The 12515-nt window shown below is 38.6% G+C and overlaps 1 protein-coding gene across 3 annotated transcripts in view; it reads right to left on the reverse strand.

Moving 5' to 3' along the window:
- PHF3 (PHD finger protein 3) overlaps positions 1-7056 on the reverse strand; it is a 102624-nt gene extending 95568 nt beyond the window's left edge. For 2 of the 3 annotated variants that reach the window (XM_037842402.1, XM_037842399.1), the window contains exon 1: positions 6707-7056. The gene's annotated coding sequence lies outside the window, so the exon portion shown is untranslated. Of the gene's footprint in view, positions 1-726; positions 852-6706 lie in introns of those variants that run through there. The other variant, XM_037842400.1, reaches the window with a different exon arrangement.
- Between the last annotated feature and the right edge of the window lie 5459 nt (positions 7057-12515).

Below are 12515 nucleotides of genomic sequence, written 5' to 3' on the forward strand. Positions count from 1 at the left end.
AAGGGTACCAGAGTTACGTCAGGTGTTAACCACCGAAGAAAATGGGTAAAGGGTATACATGAACTCAATGTACTATCTTTGCAACTTTCTGCAAATATAAATTTACTCCAAAATAAAACATTAAAAGAAAAAAAAAGAACACATCTAAAACAGAATGACCTGTGATACCTAGTAATGTGGCTGGATGAAGATAATCAGATCTAATTAAGGGGGAAAATTAAGGGCTGATTTAGTTTTTCTTTTTTATTGTGAGGACTGCTTAATTTGAACAAATTCCTGGTTCTTATGTGGGAACTGTATTTAAACACTTCCTTACATTTAGCATTATCAATGTAATAATTAAAACATTACAAATCTATCTAGAGTATATTTTAAATGGCTAATGATATGTTTAAATCCAATTATATCAATACTAATATTCTGGAACTACACATATGCTAAAATCAGAAACTGTTTCCGGGTTCAGAGTCACACGTCATTTTTACAGAGAATAAAACGTTACCAGGTAACGCAGAGAATGGACAATCTGCTTAATTCAAAATTACTCATTTATTCATATAGTTATTAAATGTCTACTACAAAGCATTGTTATACCAGGAAGACAAACCCCAGTCTCAAATTCAAGGAACTCACAATCCACAACAGTATACAGACATATAAACAAATACAACATGCAAACATCAAAACAAAATGTGCAAGTGCCATAATAAAGGGATGCGTATATACCTATAGTATCACAGAGGAAGTTGAAGCTCAGGAGGTCAAGAAAGGTTAAGCAGGTGATGTGTGAGCTGGATCCTGAAGGTCCAGAAGATAGTCCAGGCAAAGGCAACAGCATGTGCTAATTCTGCATGGCAGTGTTTGATCCTCATGGATCATTTATAAACACTCAGAATACAATTTAAAAAAAAAAACACTATTATTACTAACATTCTCAAAATGTATTCTGAGTCCAAAGACATTTCATGCTTCTGTTTCATCTGCAACTCTCAGAGAAATACACTTCAGCCAAATTCAGTTTATACTGACAGAACATGAACTAAACCAGCATATATTATTTTGTAAGTATTTCAGGTACATAACATGCAAAAAGATGAGATTTAGAAAGTAACAACTGCAAAAAATTACACTTTAAAAAAACCATTTTAACCTGAGTAAATAAAAATAGCTTATTCCAACTCTTCAAAAACATGTTCAAAATAAATGTATTTTTTTCATATTATGTCCTTTAAAAAAAAAAATAGCACATATAAGTCCAACAATAAATCACTGAAGCTATCATAAGGCCCTAACAGGTGAAGTGCTGGCTAAGGACAAAGTGCCTGCTGTCTCTCACGTAGTCTACATTCTTATGGGGGGGAGGGGGGCACACAATAAATACACATCAGGAGATTATAAAATCTATTAAGAAAAAGTAAACAGAGTAATGGTGATAGTGATTTGGGTATATTCTATGTATGATGGTAAATGAAGGCCTTGCTAATTAATTAGGGTGACAACAGAGCCAAAACCTGAAGAGAGGAAGTTATGTTCATGCATAACTGCAGGAAGATAAATCCAGGCCGAGACTAGAAGAAAAAAAGCTCTGGGAGTGGAGCATGCTTGGTGTCTTCCAAGCCCTAGACCTGGAAACAATCAATTTAATTTTAGGCATGCTTACTAAGAACAAATGCCCAATAGGAAGTAGTAATAGTATGGTAAAAGTACTACCATTAGTGATGGTAATATGTAAAACTTGTGCTCTAATTAGGCATTGTTTTGCACTGATATCCTTTATATCATAAGCAGTTTTCAACTGGGGCAATCCACTCCATCCCCCACCCCCCTCAGAACATTTGGCCACGTGTGAAAACATTTTTAGTTACTACAACTGGAAGGGATTCTACTGGCATCTAACAGTTAGAGGCCAAGGATACTGCTAAATATCCTACCGTGCATTGCAACAGTCCCAATAACAAAGAATTATCTGGCCAAAACATCAATACTGCCAAAGTGAGAACCCCTGCTCTATATTTATTAATTCATTTAATCTCACCAACAACCCTACACTATAACCTCCATTACACACAAAAAAAAATGAAATTGGAATACAGGAAGATTAAATTACTTGCTACAGTAAGTGGTGGAGCTGAAATGTGAACCCAAAAAGTCTCACTCAAGAGCCAATGTGTGTCCCACTACCCTATATTATCTTTCTACAAAGTTGAATACATTAAATTTTATTATGTGTAAATTCAGGGAATGCCAAGCACTGTGCTAAACAACTTAATCCTCACAACCCCAAAATTAGAGAGGTATTATTATTACTCTCAATTTACAAGAGAGGGGCTAAAGCTTTGTGAAAAGGTACACCCAGTGTTACAGAATAAATAAGCAACAGAGTCAAGACTAAAATCAGTTGTATGACACCAAGGGAAGTTCTTAACCACTTATGGTACAACTTTAAGATGAATCATAGTTTATCCTTTCAGGCAAGGAAAAACACTAAATGGTTAAGTTTCATTTTAATTTGTTAATTCCACAAAAAACAATTCTGCAAAAAGCAATGCAACCTAGTCAGCTACCTGATCTCCACACCCATTTCAAACTCTGGTACAGTATCACTGGTTAGAATCTATTGGCAAGGCATCATAAAAGAAAACAAGGATATCTTCTTTTCTGAATTCATCAGGTAAAAAGAATAAAGTTTCCAAAGTGTCTGCTGTACAAAGATAACTAAGACCAAAGCAGACCTAAGAACCTAGAAAAAAGACTATCAAGTAGAAGTTGCAACTGACAAAAGGAGAATTACACTAGCCAATATACTAAGAAAGAGTTAACTTCAAGGCTTACGGGTATATCCTACTGGCATAAAGAGAAGCATCAGCAGTTTGGATTAACCATAGAAGTACAAGAACTAACTCATCATTAAAACTACCCTGTACTGAGTACATACTACGTGCCAGGCCCTACGCTAAGTGTCTTATGCACATTATCTCATTACTTCCTCACAACAACCCTGTGAGGTAGGTGGAATTATTATTCCTCTTTTACAGAAGAGCAAACTGAGGTCCAAACCATTCAGTAATTTACCCAAGATCACATAGCCAGTTTACAGCAGAAGCAAATTCAAACCCAGGCAGTCTGACTCCTGAGCCTTTACTTTTTAAATTACTATACTTCTTACACTCTACTTGCATAACAGACATTAATTTTTATAGACTTAATATATCAATAATGAAATTGTAAAAAAATTTACAAATGAAAACAAATCACCCTTCTTCCAAAATAAATGTGTATTTAGCCACCCCATACATCATAAACAAAATGGCTAACTTCAATGTGCATGAGCAACATCATTTGGAGAAAAGACAAGTTATGACCTAGAACTATACAGTTTATTTTCACAGTCTACAATTTTTAGAATATTCTCACGTGGCCAGCTCACACAATTATGAATGATGGATTGAAACTGTTAGGTTTAGCTTTTCTGTACAATCTACTATGCCATTCAAAACTTTGTCTAACAAAGTTAGATTATGACAACAGATTTAAAAGATTTAAAACTTCAGGAAAATATTTGAAATTTTTACTTTATTTAACTATTTATCTTCATTCTCTCTTCACTGTACAAAAGGTCATAAAAATTTCAATCCCCTAACCTACAAAAAACGGTCTAAATATGCAATACATGGCCATAATTATCCATTCTACACATTTGGCACTCCTAACACAATGACTCTCACAACTCTTGAAACGCCTTCCTCTTCTAACTTACTATTCTAACTTAACATCTCATATCTTTGAGTCCTGTTTCCCCACCTAGACTACATTCCTTTCAAGTAGAAATAATATCAGGCTCTCAAACATCTTTGAATCAAATCAATCCTCTCAATACCCTTTCAAGTATAATCAAAGGGCAACAATTAAAGGAATGCTTTTTTTACTATTCTAAAAAATGCAACAGTATCATAAATATGTAACATTTCACCAACTCACTTTTGTAGTTAAAAAAGATGTCTATGCTTCTGAAAAGATACTCCAGGATTATTAGAAGGTTCTCAGAGGTGAGAAAAATAGAGACCAAGATACACTGTTTCAGAAAAGAAATACACCATTCAGAAAGAATTCCTGATATGTGGATGAATGAAAATATTTAGAAATCAGCACTCTAAGAACCCTGAATCCCCTAACACTGTGCAGTCAAGTACTTATGAGTAATCAACAAACCCAAGATGCTGACCTCATCTCATTTAAAAAAAAAAAAGGTCTTTCTCCAGAAAAAAATTTAAAAAAAAAAAAAAAAAAAGATTTCATGAGAAATTAAAATAGTGCAATCCACACAAAGGAAAAAAAGTGCAAATTTAAGATTGTAAGATGTATCAGAAGACAAACACCATATTACCATTTCTAAAAAGATAACCATTACCTGTTTTAATACCCCAGAAAACAGAACAAGTACTTCTAACAAGTACACCACATACTCTATAAGTATCTAAATTCTTAAGATAATTTTGTATTAATCCAAATTGTCATTTGCTGCCTTCCAAAAACTTTATCAATAATATGGTTTCATTAATGAGATACCGCATAAATCAAAAAGATGATCAACCTTTCCTAGCTGACACTAATAATACAATTTAAAACACAATAATATAGTTTTAGATGATGAATATAAATAAGACAATTTTCTTTCCATTTTTGTCTCCTGAAATTTACATTTGAACAAACCTACTCTTCATCTACATTTACATAGACCACCTCTCTTACATTTGACTTTTCTGAATCTGCAAGAGTTAATATACCAAAGATTAGCAGGGCAGATCTGTCTAAGGTCTATCCCAACCTTAGAGAATGCCCAACTAATTCCGTGGGATAGATAAGGAAGTTCACTCTTCTCCCAATAGGATGCAAAGCAATATAATAAATTAATTTTTATGCCCCTCAATAACTGGACCTATAAAGCATGCAAAGCACAGGGGAAAACTTTGGTCTCATCACTAACTCAACGGTTATCCTTTTGACAAGTCACCAGTACAGCTATCATATAAAGTTTACAATCTAAGGTTAACTCTGCATACTTAAAAGTAGGACAACTTCAATTGAGTAAGTCTTTCTGCTGCTAGGGAATTAACTGTGTGGCTCAGAGCAATAATAGCTCCTAAAACTCCCCCCTTAACTTCTGTTACTGTCATTGGGGAAAAAAAAAATGGTTTTTGAAAATAACAATATTAATGGCGGGGAAAAAATCATCATTGCAGTAATATAAAGTCAGTAAACAGAAGAACGGAAAAAATAATAAGCAGAGAAAGGGTAAGTGGTAGTGAATATTAAAAAATATTATTTGAAATAATGATTGTTACATAACAACTTTTGTGCTCTGAAACAGATACAAATTAAAAACAGAAAAACGCTGCAAAGATTTCCTGGTTCTTTGACTCACATACATGTTCTACCAGAAGCACACATCGTCTCCCACAGATATTTTCACAATCCCAAAAACTTCACTCAAGAATCAAAAAATGGTAGGAAATAACCATGGAGGCATGGTTTTGGAAGATCTCAAGCAACCAGTTTAGAAAAAGGAACACAAGTTCAACTCCAAAAGAGTAACTAAATAGAACAATGTATTTTTTAGGTACTACCAAAGAAGTTTACTGTATCTTTTTATTTTGACATAAAATAAGTTTGTAAAGTTTGTATCTGGAGCAGGCTCAATTATCGATGTTTCTTTTAAAATTACGTATTTCTACATGCAATGAAAACTAAAACTATGAAAGTGTTGCTGCCACTTACATTAATGACTATCCATGACCATATTCCATGAATGATTCCTGAATAGCACCAATAATCACACACTTAGACTCATAAGTCTCTGGAAAATGGCATTTAAAAACTAAATATAAAAAAAAAAAAAAATCATTTGACCAGGAAATACATTCACCGCCGAGGAGAAAAAGGGACACTGAACTGTGCGCGGTACCAACATTCTCTCCCTTTCTCCCTCCTCTCTGCCCCCACCCCCAGTGTCAGGTGATCAGTTATTTAGCACCATTAACATGCACGTATCGACAAGTGGTTCATTAAATTACACGTATCCTCGGCAGGCAAGATTTTAGGCTTTTCATTTTAAACTAAGGAAAAGGAATCGACAGTTTGGGTCCCGAGCACAAAAGCGCGCGGTAGCAAGAGGATGGATGGAAAGCCAACTCTCCTTTCCAAAAGTAGGGACCGGGCTCGGCCTCATGACCAGTCCCCCTCTTCCTGGACCAAGGGCCCAAAGCTCGATGCCGGGGATCCCTAAGAATAAACAGGTTCGAAAGACCGGGTCGGCAGGGCTACGGACCTGGTCTTCTTGGCAGCGATCGCCGGGCCTCTGGGCCTGCGCGCCCTCGCGGCGGCAGCGGGGCATACTCGCCCCCCGAAGGCCCGGGAGCAGGAGCCGGTAAAGGCCGCGGCCCGGCCCCTGCGCCTGCGACCGCGCTACCTCGGCTCCCTCCCCAGTCCGCGGTCCAAACGGTCCCCAGCAGCGGAGGCGCGGCCCAGGCAGGCCGAGGACGTTGCGCAAGAGGCCCGAGAGGCAATTTCCCGGCTGCGCGGGAGAAAGGCGCGGAGTGTCCGCCGCGGGAGGGGCGAGGAGGCCCGGGAGGCACTGTGTGTGTGTGGACCGGGGCGGGGGAGGGGAGGATTGCCCGTCTCCCTGGCCGCGGCCAAAGCCGCAACTCACCCAGCTCCGCCAGACGAGCGCTACCACTGGCAGCAGGAGGAAGATGGTGGCCACTGCCGCCGCCGCTGCTGCTGCCGCCGCCGCCGAGAAAGAGGAGGGGGCCCGGTGGGTGCCGCAGAGAGGGGGTACGCGCAGGACGTCGGCGTCGCTGCCACAGCCTCTTTTCCTCCCGGGGCCAAGCGGTTGCTGCTGACGACGCTACTCCTGAATTTCAAGCCGCCCTCTTAAACCTCGTTGCAGCCGCCGCCGCCCAGGGCCTAAGGGTCCCTCGCCTCGTGTGGACCGTGCGGCGGCCCCAGACCCCGCAGCCATAGGCGTGCGGCGGCGGCGCAGTAGCAGGAGCGGGGCCGCGTCACGTGACCCCACTGTTTACCGTTCCGGGGGCCTCGGCCTGCGCCGCCGCTGCGCCTGCGCGTTCTGGGGCCTCCCCAGCCGCGCCTCAGCGGGGCCCCGAGCCGCCGGGCTTCACTGCGCTTCCGCGCCCCTCCCTGTCCTTCGAAGACGCGGCACCTCTCGCGGGCCTCCAGTTTTTACCTCACAGGCAGCCCGGAGTGAGTGAAGCAATGGATGATCTCTTTTTCTCGACTGTAATAAGTACTAAGGCATCATGGTTAATGTAATGTTTATGGACAAAGCTGCTTTCCCACCCACCGGTACTTTGTATTAATTGGGTGTTTGTTGGAGAATGGGAGACTAAGATGCAGTAGAAAGAGCCCCCTTGCTTAAGTGTCCCTGCTGGCTCTGCACAACTTGACCACTAGTCACCGTGGCCCCAAATATCTGGCCTACTTCAAGACTCGAAGGTAGCCTCTTCCAGGAAACATTCATGGTATTCAAAGTCTTAAGGAGTAGTTCTCAAAGTGTGGTCTAAGGATCCCCTGGAGGCATCCCAAGACCTTTGGGAGGCTCCTCAACTGCTTTGCTAATTACATATGCATGAGGCCAAATTTTCGTCGTATCCTTCAGCCAAAACAACATACAGCAGCTGACCAATCAGAAGCAGGTATGAGTAGCCAGCCATCTTCTAAGCCAGACATTAAAGAAATTTTCAAAAAATTAAAGCAATGCCACTCTATTCATTAAATGTTGTCAGAAAATATATTTCTCATAAAAAGTATATTATTTATGGTGCCATGTAGTGGATTTTATTGTTACTTTTAAATAAATTGGTATTTTTAATTTTTCTCAATTTTAATTTCTGATCAAAAATATCGACAGATATAACCCATATAAACAAAAGCTCTTGGGAGTTTCTCAGTAATTTTTAAGAGTGCATATTGATTCTGAGATCAAAAGTCTGAGACCCACTGCTCTAGGTTATGTGCTTCCACAGCACCTTGGGCTGCCCACCACCTCAACCTTTTATATGCACTGTGATGTAATTGTTGCTTGTCAGTCACTCTGACCAAAATGAGCCCCTTAAGGACAGGGATTGTCTCTTCTATCTGCAGCAGCTATTACAGTATCCACTAAAGAATGATAGCCAGCACCACTGAGCATCTTACTATATGGCCTGCCCTCTTCTAAAACCTTTACTTGTTGATTTAAACCTCACACCAACCACAAGCCACATTAAGTATTCTGTACAGAATAGTATAATACCTCACAGGTGTGTGGTGAAGATCTGTTTTTTCTTTTCTCCAGTCTTCTAATATTTTAAGCAATCTCCATGCCAAATGCCATTCCACAAAAGGTTTGAATTGTCCTGATTCTACTAGAATCCTTGAATTCCACCACCTGCCTTGATTCATCAGTCCCTCAAGACTTTGATTTACAATCTCTATTTTTTAAATGATTTTTTTTTAAGAAAGTAAAATAGAAATGAATAATTTTTTTTTTCACTTGGGATTTCTGGGATGAATTGTAAAAGTAGATATAGTGTTATCTTCACTTTGCTTTGGGACCTTAATGTGAAATTCTTTTAGGAAGGAATAAAATTATTGTTATAACAAAATCCAATCCTGAACTAATTCAGTAGAGTAAGGTTCCATGAGGAAAATCATTAGATGAACAATCCCCTTTGAAGATCTGAGAAAATGTTTCTTTTCAGGGAATTTTTAGTAAATTTAAAAGAAAAACAAAGTGCAGGGAATAAAGAACCATAATGTCATGTTTACAAAACAAGTAAAAAAGTCTACAAGTTTGCCGTAAAGCATGATGTTTTGATTCTATCATTTTGAACTCACCAAACACCCAGATCCACATTTGTCCACTATTGTGGTTTGAATTGTGTCTGTCCCCCCACCCCCATCCCAAGAAAAATATGTTCAAGTTCTAACTCCCTGGTACCTATGAATGTGACCTTATTTGGAGATAGGATCTTTGCAGAAATGATTAGTGAAAATGAAATCGTACTGGATAAGAGAGGGCCCTAATCCAATATGACTGGTGTCCTGATAGAGGGAAATTTGTACCTAGACACACAGACACATAGGGAGAACACTATGTGAAGATGGATGGCAGAGATTGGAGTGATGCATCTCCAAGCCAAGGAACACCAAGGATTTCCCACAATCACGAGAAGCTAGGAGAGAGGCATGGAATATATTCTTCCCTAGAACCTCGAAGAAAACATGGACCTACCAACACCTTGATTTTGGACTTCTAGTCTCCAGAACTGTGAGAGAATAAATTTCTATTGTTTTAAGCCACCCAGTTTGTGGCAATTTTTTATGGCAGCCCAAAGAAACTCATACATCCACTAATGATCTTTGCTTTTTGCTTCTAGATATAAATGAATACTATCCATTTTTTACCAAATTCATGGAAAGATTACTAGAAGAAATAACCAACATAATAATATTAGCAATGGCTAAACTGCACAGAATGCTTTTAGTTAAAAATCTGACTGTAAAATCAGACTGTTTGGTGTTTTCGTTTGCTAAAGCTGCCAGAATGCAATATACCAGAAATGGGATGGCTTTTCCAATGGGGATTTATTAGGTTGCAAACTTACAGTTCTAAGGCCATGAAAATGTCCAAATTAAGGCATCAAAATGTAGATACCTTCACTGAGGAAAGGCCAGTGGCATCCGGGGTTCCTCTGTCACATGAAAAGGCACATGGCAATGTCTGCTGGTGCTTCCTCTCCTGGGTTCTGGTTTCAAAATGGCTTTCTCCAAGATGTCTCTCCAAAATGACTCTCTTAGCTTCTCTGAACTCTCTCTAAAGTGTCTCTGCCTTTTATCCTCTCAAAAAGGGCTCCAACAAGGGGATTAAGTCCCACTTTCAATGGGCAGGATCACCTCTCCATGGAAACAAATCTAATAAAAACGTCCCACCCACAATAAGTCTGCCCTCACAAGATTGGATTAAAAGAGCATAGGCTTTTCTGGGGTAGTAACAGATTCAAACCAGCACAATTGGTAACAGTGAAATCTCCAAAATCAACTTAGGAAAATTAAATTTAATAGAAAAAGCAAGACAAAACTCACAGCAACTAAAATTAACAATATATTTATATTTGACTAAAAATTATGAAAGAATGAAAATGGACAAAATTTGAATCATGGCAAAACTTTGACCCAGAAAAATTGAGCCTGCCAGAGATTGAGGTCATGGAAGACAGCTCACAATGCAGATGTGAAAGTCAATTTTGATATGAAAAATGCTCATCATTGCTAAAACATTGGTCCCTACTGTATCAATTCCCTACAGTAAGGATAGAAGAAAAAAAAATGGAAAGAGATACTGCAATGAAGAGAAAATCAAGAAATATATTGCATTTACTTAATGGAGTTTTCTTTGGAAAACACTAATACACACACACATACACACACACGCATTTTCATGTTACTTTAGAGTAGATTTAAATGTTCATATTAGTAAACGTGGGATTAAAGTAACAGGGTCAAAATATCCTGAAATCATCTAACCTAAATTATCATTAACTTAGAAGCTTGACCCAGAGTATCTTGTTTCTTATAATCTCAGACTTGCTCCCTCCCCACACATCTCTTTACCAACTTTCTCCAAAATGATGGCAGAAAACAATAGGTGGAAAGGAAGTGCATGCCCCACAAAGTGGTGAATAATTTGCAAAGCATACCAGAGTCCAGGGGGGCTTAGAAAGGCTGGGTCAGGAGATAGGAACTCAACTAACAAAATAAAGCATTTCCTAATGGTACAGTCTGCAAGTCATTTAGCACCTTTGCATAATTCAGCAATTCTATGACAGAGGGTAGGGGCACATAGAGATACTGGATGCCAGATTTTTAACCAACTCAGTCATTACCCATCTCACCCTGCCCCCCCCCCATATCACTCTCCCTGCCAACCCACAACTTCATTCATTTTTTGTTTATCCTTTCCATTATGCACTCTAATGGGGATCAGAAATAAATGATACTATCCCTGCCCTCAAGGAACTCAGAAGAGTAGGAAACATGGGCCGGTGTACAATTACAATGTAGCCTGGTAAATTCTCTGACAGTAGTTGACACAGAGTACCCATGTTCGTATTTTACCTGGCCTGGAGTGGGGACGGGGCATTTCTGGCAGAGAGAATACCTTCAAAGTGTCAAAAAATCTGGTGTGTTTTGAGGATTGCAAATGATTCATTATCTGCTTTGGGAATATTGCATGCATGAATATATCAAAATTATTTTTACAAACAAGAGTTGGAAATTCCCTCAATGACAATGTCACTTCTCTATGAGAAATTTTCCATGGTTGTCTAAATCCTAAAGAATAAAATCCAAACTTCTTAGTATAGCAATCAAGGTCTTTAGGATCTGTCTTTGCCAACTCAGTTTTTTTAATTCAGTTTTATTGAGGTATATTTACAAACCTACAATCATCCACAATGTACAATCAATGGTTCACAATATCATCATATACTTGTACATTCATCACTACAATCACTTTTTGAACATTTTATTACTCCAAAAATAAATAAATAAATAAAAATAAAAATAAAAGAACACCCAAAACATCCCTACCCCTTATCCTCCCCTGTTATTTATTCATTTTTTGTCTTTATTTTTTATTTATCTGTGCGTAAACTGGATAAAGGGACTGTCAGTTTCAAGTTTTTCACAATTAAACCATCACACCATAAAAGCTATATAGTTATACAATCATCTTCAAGGCTACTGGATTACAGTTCAACAGTTCTAGGTTTTTCCTTCTAGCTATTCCAATACACTAAAAACTAAAAAGAGATATCCTCCATAAGAATAACCTCCAGAATGACCTCTCAACTCCATTTGAAATCTGTCAGTGACTGAAACTCTGATTTGTTTTATTTCTCTTCCCCTTTTTGATCAAGAAGGCTTTCTCAACCCCACAATTCCAGAGCCAGGCTCATCCCTAGGACTTGTGTCCCATGTAGCAGGGAGGCCTGCCCAACTCTTAAGCCCTTTCTCTGCCTATACCCTACTTTATAATATATGATGCAACACCACCTAACTTCTTGTCATTTCCTATATCATCCATACTGATTCTCAACCCAGAGTCTTTATTCTTGCCATTATCTATATTAGGAATGCTCTCCACCCAACCTACCCCAACTCTTTCACAACCCTCCCACCACTTTATCTGGATTGCTCCATGTTGTGAATTAAAATCTTTTTGAGGTGATGAAAATGTTCTAAAATTGACTGCATTCATGGTTGCACAGATATGTGAATATACTAAAACCAGTGAATTGCACATTTTTTAAAAAAAAGAAATGAATAAATAGAAAGACATGCTATTTTCCTAGTAGTGAAAACAATGAACATATCAATTCTCTCCAAAATAATCTATGAAAATATTGCATTTCTTTTTAGAAGTGAATTGTAAAGTTAATGCAGGTGAATAGAAGAGC

This window comes from Choloepus didactylus, chromosome 7, assembly GCF_015220235.1.
Source record: "Choloepus didactylus isolate mChoDid1 chromosome 7, mChoDid1.pri, whole genome shotgun sequence".
NCBI lineage: Eukaryota > Metazoa > Chordata > Mammalia > Pilosa > Megalonychidae > Choloepus > Choloepus didactylus.